At 49.9% G+C, this 12291-nt stretch overlaps 1 protein-coding gene across 1 annotated transcript in view; it reads right to left on the bottom strand.

The window, feature by feature from the left end:
- LOC126535958 (phospholipid-transporting ATPase VA-like) overlaps window positions 1-12291 on the bottom strand; it is a 214125-nt gene that overhangs the window by 181296 nt on the left and 20538 nt on the right. The window lies entirely within an intron of this gene.

Raw genomic sequence — 12291 nt, forward strand, 5'->3', positions numbered from 1 at the left:
CATTAATTTATCGTTTCTTCATTACATTTATTAAGCACAAGTAATTTCCCCTATGTTGTCCTTGGTGTCAGTGTTTGTTGGCTTCTCATGATATGACTAATAATAATCGGGCCCCTCGGTTAACCCCCTTTCTTCTCGTTTATATATATATATATATATATATATATATATATATATATCCAGCCCCTCGTTTAGCCTTATTTCTTCTCGTTCATTACATAACGAGGGTCTCGAATCTGGCAACATCGATGCCTTCACGTAGCATGTGTGGGCTTATTGACCAGTTGCCGTCACCCAAGTAGATCACCTACTCGTGACGCCTGCGGCAGAAAGGATGTTCCACATCCGCCGCCAAGGTTTGTATACGTGGTGGCGCTGGCTAACAATCCCAGCGTTAGTTCTAGTAGTAAAACTTAAATACCTCAGAAAGTGGACGAGAAAACGGCATCGCGGCAGCTCAAATGGTAACAGCCTCGCTCGCGTAATGAGAAGACGTGGGTTGGTTGCCCACCTGTGGCCATTTCAACTTTTTGTTTTTTTCATCCACTTTCACTTCCATTAATTTATAATTTCTTTAATTCAGTCAGTGAGTACAAGTAATTTTCCCTGTGTTGTCCTTTGTTGGCTTCTTATGATTTTTATTTTATATATATATATATATATATATATATATATATATATAAGCATATACCCCTCGCTATACGACATGGAATACAGGAGGAAGGAACCAACTGGAGATGAAACGCAATGTTGGCGTCGCCACCAACGTATCCTATATAGCAGAAACGTATACCGACAGCATGATGAGCTGCTGATCCCGGCTGTTTCGTGGCGAGCACGGAAAGTGCGCTAGGGGCACGATCAACGACAATGCTTCGGGTCGTTTCATCTCGTATACGGACGACGTAACTGCAAAGCTACCGCTGCTCTGCTTTAGTCTGTTACTCATAGCCCGCGATACAGTTAGTGTATAAGGCCACGCAAGGATGCACCTGACTTGCCGCTGCCGTTGGGCCGACAACGGGCTCCAATAAGACGAGCTAGCGAAAACAATCATTGTCAAGCAAAACGCAACGTAATTACGACTGCGAATTCTTAGGTGTGATATGGCGTTGTATACACACACGCGAACGCTCCTCCCAGCGGCATCCGCCCTCGCCGTGACACGAAAACGTGCAGCAAGCTGACGGGGACAGCCCTTGGAGTATATATACACGCGTGCACTGTCGTCGTCTGTCTGTCCGTCCGCGTTTGATGCCCGAAGAGCGGAGGAAGGTGTCAACCTTCGCGGGGGGCGAGCATCTCGCGCCCCATGTTGTCTTTGGCTCGCCGCGGGCGTGCTGGCAGCTGTTCAGGCAAAGGTTATGCTTCATCCGCGAGGCTGGAGCAACGGTGCCTACGAGAAAAGAAAAAGCGAGCGCGTGACGAAACACGCCGAAAGGGGAGCGGCGCTATCCGGACCGCTTGCAGAGCTGAGCTGGGCGCGGGAGGAGACGTCCACACGACGCTGCAGCGAGGATCTCTCTGTGTCCCGTCTCGGTGCCGCAACCTTCGTTCTTCTGATGTCTGTGTAGCTACGAAGGGGCGCTCTTCCTACGCGGGCGTCAGGAAAGCGAGGGGTGTAAGCACCACATCAACAATACAAAAACTTTTACTGTTGTTTCTGCACATTTATATTTCCTTTACTGTGGCTGAAGAAGTGGCCATCGCCCTGGCCACTCTAGATCCCACCTGTCGCACCATCGTGTGTGACTCTTGCTCAGCCGTCACTAACTTCAGCAAAGGCCGTATTTCTCCCCAAGCTCTTCGCATCCTCTGCCAGGCACCACACTCTAAGGACAGCATAATCTCCATGACATGGATCCCGGCCCATGCGGGCCCTGTCCACCCACACCTCCCCAATCTCAACGAGGTCACCCACTCCATTGCGCGAGGCCTAGTCAACCGCACCGGAGTCACTGGAGATGAGTTGGACACCAGGGACAATCTGACAACGTATAACGATCTCGTTAAGGCCTTTTACCTCAGTCGCCGAACCTTCCCCCCGCCTCACCCCAAGTTCAGCCGGGCGCAGGCTACCAGCCTGCGTCTGCTACAAACACGTACCATTCACCCGCCCGCCTCCACCTTATATTTCCAAACGTCTACACTATACCCCCAACTGCCGGTGCTGTGGCATTCACCCGGCTACGCTTCCGCGTATGCTGTGGGAGTGCCCAACACAGTACACACAGACTAACACCACGACTCTCTCGATCGTCGAGGTTGCATGAGGCTCTGCGGAGCTCCGCCCTCGACGACCAAACCTGGGCGACCCAGCACGCCCGTGAGGCGGCGGCGAGGCAAGCCCTCGACGTCCCCTCATGGGAGGCTTAGGCCCGGCCATCATAAAGTGCTGGTTGTACAATAAAAGTTAATTCCTCCTCCTCCGGTGGGACGAGTGTAAGAAGATGGCTTGATTGATTGATTGATTTGTAGAGCTTAACGCTTCCATGCAACACGGGAACATAAAGAAAGACGCCGTGGGTGGAGGGCTCCAGATTAATTTTGACGATCTGGGGTTCGTGAACGTGCGTTTTTAAACCTAAGTACCCAAGCATTTTAGCATTTATCGCCAACGTCGATTGAACGCAGCAGCCGCAGCTGTGCTCAGAACGCTATACGGCCACTGAGTTCCCGCAGCGGGTATACTGCAACAACAACGCGTGACGTTCATATGTATGCAACTCCGGACTGCGTCTAAGCTCATCCTTCCGGTTATATATAACTGTACGCTAATTAAATCGTTGTATATAGTGCCCATTGATCATTTAAACTGTATACTGAGGGCTCTTATGATCGACCCAAGTTTTCCAAGGAGCCATCGACTATACCACATCTGGCGAGGGGGATGCCCCACCAGCAACACGCAGCCGTCACGGCTGACGTTCACGCCTCCACTTCGCTTCAAGACAGCAACGTCGCCCTCCTGCCACCACGAAGTGGCCCATTATCGATGAAAGGGTGCTCGTCGAGAACTCCCGGGGGAAAGCGTCGACGGCAGAACATGACGAGGGCACTAATACTTCCACAGACTCCCCAAGGAGATACCGACGACCCCAAGGGGTAATTAAGGCCGTCTTGGCCCCCGTGTTAGTCAGAACGGCTCGAGACTCGGATGAGAGTCACCACCATGTACCAATGAAGCGAATGCAATCTTTTCTACCTTCTTTTCATCATCACGATGCCCGGCTTCATCGTCGTTTCCCGATTCTTGCAGTGAAGACCCACCTCACCCGGTAGAGATCGCATCAGGGCGGGACAGGACTCGGGAAGGGTACGTGCTGCCAACAGCAGATAGATGAAGTTAATAGGAGAAATAAATTATGCGACTAAGAGCGTACCGGATATCGGAGATGGAGAGAACTCGCAGATGTGTAGCGTAGCACAATCACTATTCCGATTTTGCTACTCCACAGTATATATATGGCATGCAACAATCTCATAGAAGATATCACCGCTGTCGGTTCATTGTTCAGACTTTTTCGTATCAGCGCTTGATATTGCGCCGTCAATAGCTTTGTTAATTCTGGCCCTCCTGCGAACAACGCCGACCACAATGACATAAAAGCGAGGCTACTTATCAGCTCTGAAGGTTGCAAATGCAGAAAAAAGAAAATAATTAGTGTAGATGTATGAACAACTCGCACATACTATAGTAATGCTCTTGCTGAGAGACACGTTAACCATCTCATCGATGATGCGATGAGTCGTTGACTTTACCACTTTTAATAGTTACGCCAGTACGACTTATGTCAAGGAATTTCCGTGTCCCTTTCTATAACGTTTTCTCGCCACCACCATCGTCATCATTACACCTGGTCTCTCTCTCTCTCATTTAGCTTAGCGCACGCTATTTCACGGCGTCTCCAATTTACGCAGTCTCATTGCCATACAATGTTTCGCGCACGATACTTGACTGCGACACTTGGCGCTGCATCCGTCGGTGAACCGTCAATGAAGTTTAACTGCACACACATTGGAAAGAAAAGCGTCTCTGACGAGACTTGAACGTCATTACTTTTCTTGCCATATATATACATGACAATCCACCAACGCACACGGCTGAATTGGGACATCAGTCATGATCGTGAGAGGCAGAAAGATTGTTAACAAAAAAAGGACTCGATACCATCGCATTGACGACGCTTGTTCATCGAGCCCGCTAATTCAAGACATCGCTAGATGGATGGGGGGCGTTAATTAAACGCTGTAGAAGACTACGACTAGGTGCTGGGGTCTAAAGAAAACGAATTGCCTTCTTTACTATACAGAACGCGATCGCCAAAGTTAAGCAAGCTTGCGCCGCACTAAATACCAGAGTGCGCTACTTGATCCCAGCTGCTGCAAAAGTTCTCTTCCAAATTCAACAATATCTCGTAACTGTTTGTTTGGGTGGCTGGCTAGCGGACAAGACATGCCTCGACAAGGCCAGACTGGCATATGACGCGCCCAGCAGGACGCTATCGACACGTTGTTTTTTAACCACTCTCGGTGTGGCGATTGCCGACGCGTGTGCGTACACGCACTTTATGCCGTTAAATTAAAATTAAATTCCGGGGCTTTTTACGTGCCATAACCACGATCTGATAATAAGATATGCCGTAGTGGGAGGGCTTCAGATTAATTCTGACCACCTTTAAATGTAAGTACGAGAGGGCTTTTGCATTTCGCCCCCATCAAAATGCGGCCGTCGCGCCTGGGATGGAAGCCGCGACCTCGAGCTTAGCAGCGCAACGCTATAGCCACTGCGCCACCGTGGCGGGTGCTTAACGCCGTGGGCCAATCAGGCTGTTATGTGTGGGTCTAACGTACGCAACGCCTATAGCACGGTGTGAACTCGTTTAATCGTTATCCACGTTGAACACGTTAAGTACAGCGCGGTCAGTGCGCTACGAAATCTACACACACGCACACACACACACACACGCGCGCGCGCGCGCGCACGCACGCCGTGAGAGAGAGAGAGAGAGAGAGAAGGAGAGAGAGAGAAATAAATAAAGAAATAAATAAAGAAAACGCCGGCAATACGGCGCATGTGTGTGGTTGCCCCTTACGGTGGTGCTAGTTCATTCCTCGGCCATAGATGACACGGCAGTTCGAAGTTCTCGGCCACTCAACGGGCGTAAGTTATCGACACTTGGCAAAGGGTCGTGTCCTGACAATTGGCGTGACCAAATAGCGTGGGGTCATCGCCGCCATCAGCAGCTTGCACACGACCCCGCTCGCCCATGCAGGAATCTTTCGTGCGACCCCCGCCGAAATTTAGAGGTCAAAGACCTCCCAGCGCGAGGTGCCACAGCTTTGATTTCCCTTTCGCCTCTCCAGCAGCAGCAGAAGCCAGCCAGACGCAGCGTCTCGGAACCGGACGCACTCAGGCCTGCGCTCCAGATCCATATACACTCGGGAAGGAATCTCGCGGCGCGCAGCCACAATGGCTACCGGCCCAGGGAGCGTGCAGTCTGAATCTGCTGCGGAGTGCACGCATATATATGCGCCTACTGCCACAACGACCGCACCGAGAGAGAGAGAGAGACGTTCCTTTTCCTTAGCGCGCACGTGTCGGCAGTTTTATTACCGCCTGCCACTTTATTTTTACTATATTTTTCCCCTCCTTTACTGTTGCTGCTGCTGAAGTGAGAACCCAGTTTTTATAAAGACCATGAAATGCGGCGCGGAACAACAAGGGAGAAGACAACAGTGAAAGGAAGCGAAAAAACGCAAGGATGGGGGGGGAAGAAGAGAAGAAAACACACTCTCGGCACTTCTAGCAAAATGGCAAAGCTAGACGCGGCACCATAGCATGCAGAAGGCAAAGCAGGCGACAAAATTCACAGCGAGCTTAAGAGGAAGCTTTAACTCGGGCCCAACTCCGACGCGGCCTATTCAAATACATGTAAAACGCAAAAAAAAAAAACATTTTTCTGAGATAACCCATGGAGCGATATTAATGAAATGTGCTTCATTTGAAAGAGAAAGTTAAATTGTAGTGACTGTTGGAAGCGGAATATAGATTTAGGGCCTGAATTTTGCGAAAACGACTTTCAAAAATTCAAAAGTTCAAGAAAAAAGAATAGACGCACGAAGTTTATAAATTAATAGCTCTCCATGAAGAACAGATGTCGCGGTGCTGTAAACGGCATCCATTACGTCATACAAAGCGAACAAATTCGCTATGTCAATATATATATATATATATATATATATATATATATATATATCTTACGTGAATTTGTTACGTTGTGTAGATGGGTTCTGCAAAAGCTGTATTTCCATATTGCGGAAGTATTTTTTTTTTTTTAGATTCACGTGTAAATATCGGTTTTGTCCGCTTTAGATGTAATATCAGATGCAATTCGCATAATTGTGATATAAATTTTCCTTGCTAAGTTACGGAGTTGTAAACTTGATTGTTTCGTTTTCCGAAAATTTTCGATTTTTGCCCATTATTGATAAGAAATTGACAATCTAAATCAAAAAATTATAAACCAACAGTGACTAGATTTTAAGTTTTTCTTTTAAATGCAACAAACCTCGTCAAATTCGGTGCAGTGGTTGCTGAGAAAAACGAATTCTCCTTTTACATGTATTTAGATAGGAGCACCCGAGCTAAAGCTTCCTCTTAACGCGCTGAGCAGGCCCCCGTTCCCTTTCTTAATCTTCACGCGCGGCGGCTTCCTGCTCGCGTCTCTGCTTATGCATTCATCCGCCTGTCTGGGTCGCGACGTTGCCGCCAGAACGGTCCCCAGCCAGCCGAAACAACCGTTTCAAATATGTCAGAATATGCGTTTCCCTCCACGCAGACCGTTTTCGTGGCTGCTCTGCTCGGCTCCTTCTCTGAGGATGTTTAGGACGGCAAAAATATGCCATGCCAAGTGACTTCAAGGGCAAACGCGCAAGAACGCGGAAAAGTCGGCTTGCCAACGGGAGGGCTTGCCTCGTGAAAACGCCGAGCACATACACACCGAGAAGCGCAGACTGAAGTATACAGTCTTAGCCAAAAGTTTAAAAGTCGTTGAACAGAGCGCGTGGCCGGTGACATCTGCGGCCAGGTTGCCAAGTTTGGCTGATATAAGCTAAACTGGACTAAACCTTGGGTAGCTTATTTACGGAAAATGTTTTATCTACCTGACCACTTTATTTCTCTCTCTCTCGCTCGCTACTTATGACACGAATACCAGGCGCCGCGACAACATCTCATAGGATTTAACACGTCAGGTTATGTAATATAAAGCCATGTTTAGCACTATAACATGCCTTCACCGATAGACACTACGAGTTTCCGTGATCGCCAATACCATCGTGATTTGGCAAGCCTATATTTCCGAGTCGCCGATCATGGGTGCCTGCCATATATCACCGAGTGCTGCGAAGTGGGAGTATCCGTGCTGGTCACTTGCTCAGAACGTGGCTTTATATGCACCCTTGGTTATGTACGTTTCTCATTTGCGGCCTACGGGAGCTATTTTGTATACATGCTGTCAGAATTTAGGACCCAGTAGTGCTATAGTCGTCAGGCCGCCTATACCGTAGCATACTACACACGTGTCACCTACGCCGATCCAGAGATCTGGAAACTGAGAAGTCCAGAATACGGTCCACAGGCTGGCCGCAGGTAGACAACACCGCCACCACAGAAACGCTGGTGGCTTTGACACAATAGAGTGCTTTAGTTTAGGGGACGCAAGCGACTTGCGTACGCAAGAACGAGGGGCGACGGTACTGCGCATGCGCAGACCCGGACATACGGGTCTGCGCATGCGCAGTAACGTGGCCCCTAGTTCTTGAGTACGCAAGCCGCTTGCGTCCCCTAAACTAAAGCTCTCTAATGTTCGTATACAGCACATACGGATCAGGCTGACAGAGGGAACGGACACATATCGTGGGCGGTGGGCCTCGAGTGGCATCGCCACATGCCACCAAAGACGGCTTCTTAGCAGCAAATCGTCTTGCAGCGAGCGACGCGGCATCGAGTGACATCGAGTTATGTAACCATAATTACAACTGTTTAACATATGTATGCAACTCGGGCTTCCGCTCGAACGGCGTCACGCACGTACACTGGGAGAGGGACGCCGTTACAAAGCACTTTACCGAAAGAGGGCCGTCGCGCGGTCAATCTAATACCGGTGACGCACGACCCCTTTCGATCGCGATCAAGCCCGATACGGATCGAAATTCTCGACTGCGATTGGCCCCCTCGCGCAGGTTGCGCGAAGGAACGAATCGCGACCGAGAAATTCTATCCGGATAGGGCTTGATCGCGATCAAAAGTGCGCCGTGCGACACCCGCATGATAAAACTCTGTAGTTGTATTCCACGGCAATCTCTCCTCCAAGAGCTGCCGTCTCGCAGCATGTCATTTACCTAGAGTACAGTTCCACCGAGACGTTATTGCGAAAATTAAGCAATCGAAAACATTTACAACGCCAGTGTCCGTCGTATTCCAGAACATCGTCTATCGTCATGCGTAACTTGACTGGAGCTTCGTCCAGGCAAAAGCAAGGCCAGTCTGGCAGGATGGGTCGCCAAAATATTCGCATTTTGGAGGAGTGTGCGATGCACCCACAGCGACAGACATCCCCAAATCTGGGTCGGCAACGGAAAACCCCTGACAACTCTACCTGTTACGTTTATCTGTTTTCATTTATTCCTCAATATATATATATATATATATATATATTCTGTTTCTCTTGATTCTAACTTACTCATCCCCAACCTGTGTTTTATTTTTTACACTATAATTTCACATTTCTGTGCTGCCCGATTCTTGGCCCACAGTGATTCAGATTTCGGAAGGTCAGCGCTTAGACGAAAGGAAAAGAAGGACACACACACACACACAGCGCCGTGCATCGCATCTACGCCGTAAAACACTGAGTGGGCAGCGCGGCAAGGCGCGCGCGGTGAGGAAAGAGTGCGCCACAACACACGGTCGTGCAGCAGCTTTCGCCAACACTGCGGCGCATCCACGACCGAGCTACACCCCACACAGGGGTCACTGGGGGAGGGCCAGTTATACAACGCGGTGACCCTGAATAAACCGTGAAATTGGAGCCACACAGCGTGAGCGCAGGGCGCGGGGCCAGCCGCGCGCTTGACGTCGGCCTGCGCATCGACCTTCTCGCGGGCGTCATGCGTTCTGGAGCGACGGTCGTCCGGCACGACGGGGTGTTTCTGCGATGTCAGAAGCGATGCGGGCGAATCCGCGCTTCGTCGCCGACGGGTCAACGGGGCCGCGGTGGGAATGAATGGGTGATCGGAGAGCGTCGTTCGCAACACGCGTTCAGTCTCGCCGACTTCGGCAGCCGCGCGCGGCGAGACTGAATGCGGGCTCCGAAAGACGATCTCCGATCGCGCCCTGTAGGGGTTGGAGGACGGACTTCGGGATGAAAACAAAACTTGGGAGGGTTTATTTTACATTATATACAGAGAGGTGAGAGTCAAGTAACAGTCGTACAGTCATTACGGGCCGGCAGCAACTCGGACGCTGCGGCCCGCGGCAAGAAGTTCGTGAGAGGTGAATCAGGGAATGCCCTGGTCTCTCTGGAATGCTTCTTTTAAACCCTTCGAGCACTGGAAGTCGCGTCATGTTCGGCCAATGGGAGAGCCCGCTCCGATGACGCCACCTTCGGCCAATGGTAGGCACCCGTGCGGTGATGTCACACCCGGCGGCTCCCCGCGGTCTTGCCTTGCTGTGGTGCAATGCTCTCTTCAAAGGCGGAGAAGGGGGGATGATTGGGCTCCATTGTCCGAGGGCCCACCTTCTCCCGGTGGTACGGCCCCGCTGTGGTGGCAAATGCCTTCTTCAAAGGCGACCGGTGCGACGCGGCCAGGCCTTCCCGGTATATCGCAGCCGTCTTGTTTCGGGACCCACTTTCCTTGCAACAATGCCGGGCTATCCCTTCGTTTTCTGGAAAACTCAAGCATTGAATAGCTACCAGCGGCGTACGAACTTGTTGGCACGTGAACTTGTTGGCTCGAGCGATCCTCTGGAATGTGCTGCGATTCGATGTGGTCCCGGGGAACTCGAAGTAGGCGCAGGAAACAGCTCCATATCTAACAGCCCCTAAAAAGCACGACGTTGACGCGGCAACGAACGGAACGGCATAATACAAGCACGCGGTGTGCCACAGGTGTCCTATGAGGTGAAAGCACAGCCCTGTTGGTAGTCAAGGACCCTGCTGAAAGAAACGGTGGTGTGCACACTCGTTATACTCGCACGATTTTAGCATTTACTGAGGCAAGCACGCTTCACCACTTCGACGGCTCGTAAGAGGATCGAGCCGCTTGTCTCTATCCAGGCGGAAGTCAAATATGAGTTGGAATTACCGCGTTTTGCCGTAGTTCATTAATCATGGAGGTCCAGTACAATGTACATCTGTCAAGCGACACTGTCTCAGCTTATGGCATTATATTGGAATCCGACGTCTACTAAGAAAAAAGAAACTGTAACCGATTTATGGAAATTTATGTGCGGAAATTCTTTCGGTATTGGTTGTGCAGCCCTTTCATCAAAATTTATCATCGGCTTTTCCTCTACATTTTTGGGATTCGGGGTAGCGTTTAGGCAAGGGATCCTCCGTGCCATAGAGATGAGTATGTCCGGGAGCAGGAGTTGAAGACAATGGGTTTATTTTACATTATTTACATATTGATACAAGTGTGATCAGGCTCTAGTCAGGATACACATGTCTGCAGACGTCAGGACACCTCAGCACTTCCTCTCGCTGCACCAAATGCCCACTTTTAAAGGGCCCCTCACCAGGTCCCATAGCAAATTTCGGTTATACGCTGGAAGTTGTTACGTGTCCTCTAGGGATCGTTCTGCCGCAAAATTTTTCAGATCGGCTCATTAATAGCCGAGATAGAAACATTTCAGTGCCGCGAACCCATGATTTCAGGAGGCGAGCTCCATTGCATAGCTAGACATTCTCTCCACTGGCCCCGTCTAGCCTCCGCAAGCGAAACTCCTTCCCTGCGTTCTCCCATACCGGACCTTGAGGATCGCGTGAAGCATACCTAACGGGTCCCACCTTCATTTTTTTTTCCTCGTTTTCTTTCTTCTTCTTTTATTTTTTTGTGGCGCTGCGCTTTTTTGTTGACGGCGTTGCGCGCGAGCTGTTGTCGTTGTACAGTCTTAGAATTGCGTTCGTCGCCTTAAGTACGCTAAACGTAAGTACCTTTGCGGGCCGTTACGATGCGCGTCCGTTCAAGTCTTTTAGTTTACCGTACGTAAACGCAAACGTAAAGACGTTATAAAACAGGGCGTCGTCCGGTGCCTCCTGCCAAACGTATCCAAGCCAAGACGATCCGTCGGCAACCATCCTGCTGTTGCTATGTGGACGCGCCTCGTCAGGCCTACGGGCGCCAGAATCGTAGAACGATCTCAGAAAATGGACGTGCTATATATGCGCTCATAACTAGTATTTAAGGTGAGTTTAGACAAAGCGAAAGCTCATTACATTATTTACTGGCCATCAACACGAGTGAGAGCGTAGCCATCACGAGAATTCACGCTGAAGCGGGAGCCATGGGTGCCGCCATGTTCGACAACGCTATTTCTTTGCGTCCGTAAACGTTACGAACGTTAAACTCGCCAAATAACGTACGTTATCACAGCGCACGTAAACCGGAGAAACCCAATAACGTTCCGAGCATGCGCATTGAGGACGACGCTATTTCTTTACATACGTAATGCGTTTACGTTCGGTTGCAAACGCCCTATTCTAAAACTGTATATTGTCTCGGTTCACGCAGCACACGATTTTGCGCGCTGTGCACAAGGACACATGACTAGTGGTATAATTCAGTGCTACATGAATACTTAGGCAGAACAAGCAGATCGCACAGCATGATCACGCGCTGCAACACGGTAGAAAATTGCATAGTTTCGGTATCTCCGCACGCGACTGCACGACCGTGGGAACAAGCAGACGTTTCGAAACGGAAGTACATCTCCCTTGCTTTGGTGTGAAGTAAAACAAAAAAAAAACACGCAGACATTCCGTTTGTGTGTTTTATTATTTCTCTAAACTTAAATTCGTCAATTCAAGCAACAAATCACACAAATAACAGATGTTGCCTTGAATAATTCTCGAAGTCACGTGTCACCACGAGCGACGTCACACTGCGGACACGAGTACGTAGGTTCAGGCACACGAGTACGTCACCGTCTAGCTTCGAGCGCGGTCGCCGCGAAGGAAAGGGTAAACGGCGTTCGTATTGAAATTTCAGACCTTTCCGCGGCGC

This window comes from Dermacentor andersoni, chromosome 4 (assembly GCF_023375885.2).
Source record: "Dermacentor andersoni chromosome 4, qqDerAnde1_hic_scaffold, whole genome shotgun sequence".
NCBI lineage: Eukaryota > Metazoa > Arthropoda > Arachnida > Ixodida > Ixodidae > Dermacentor > Dermacentor andersoni.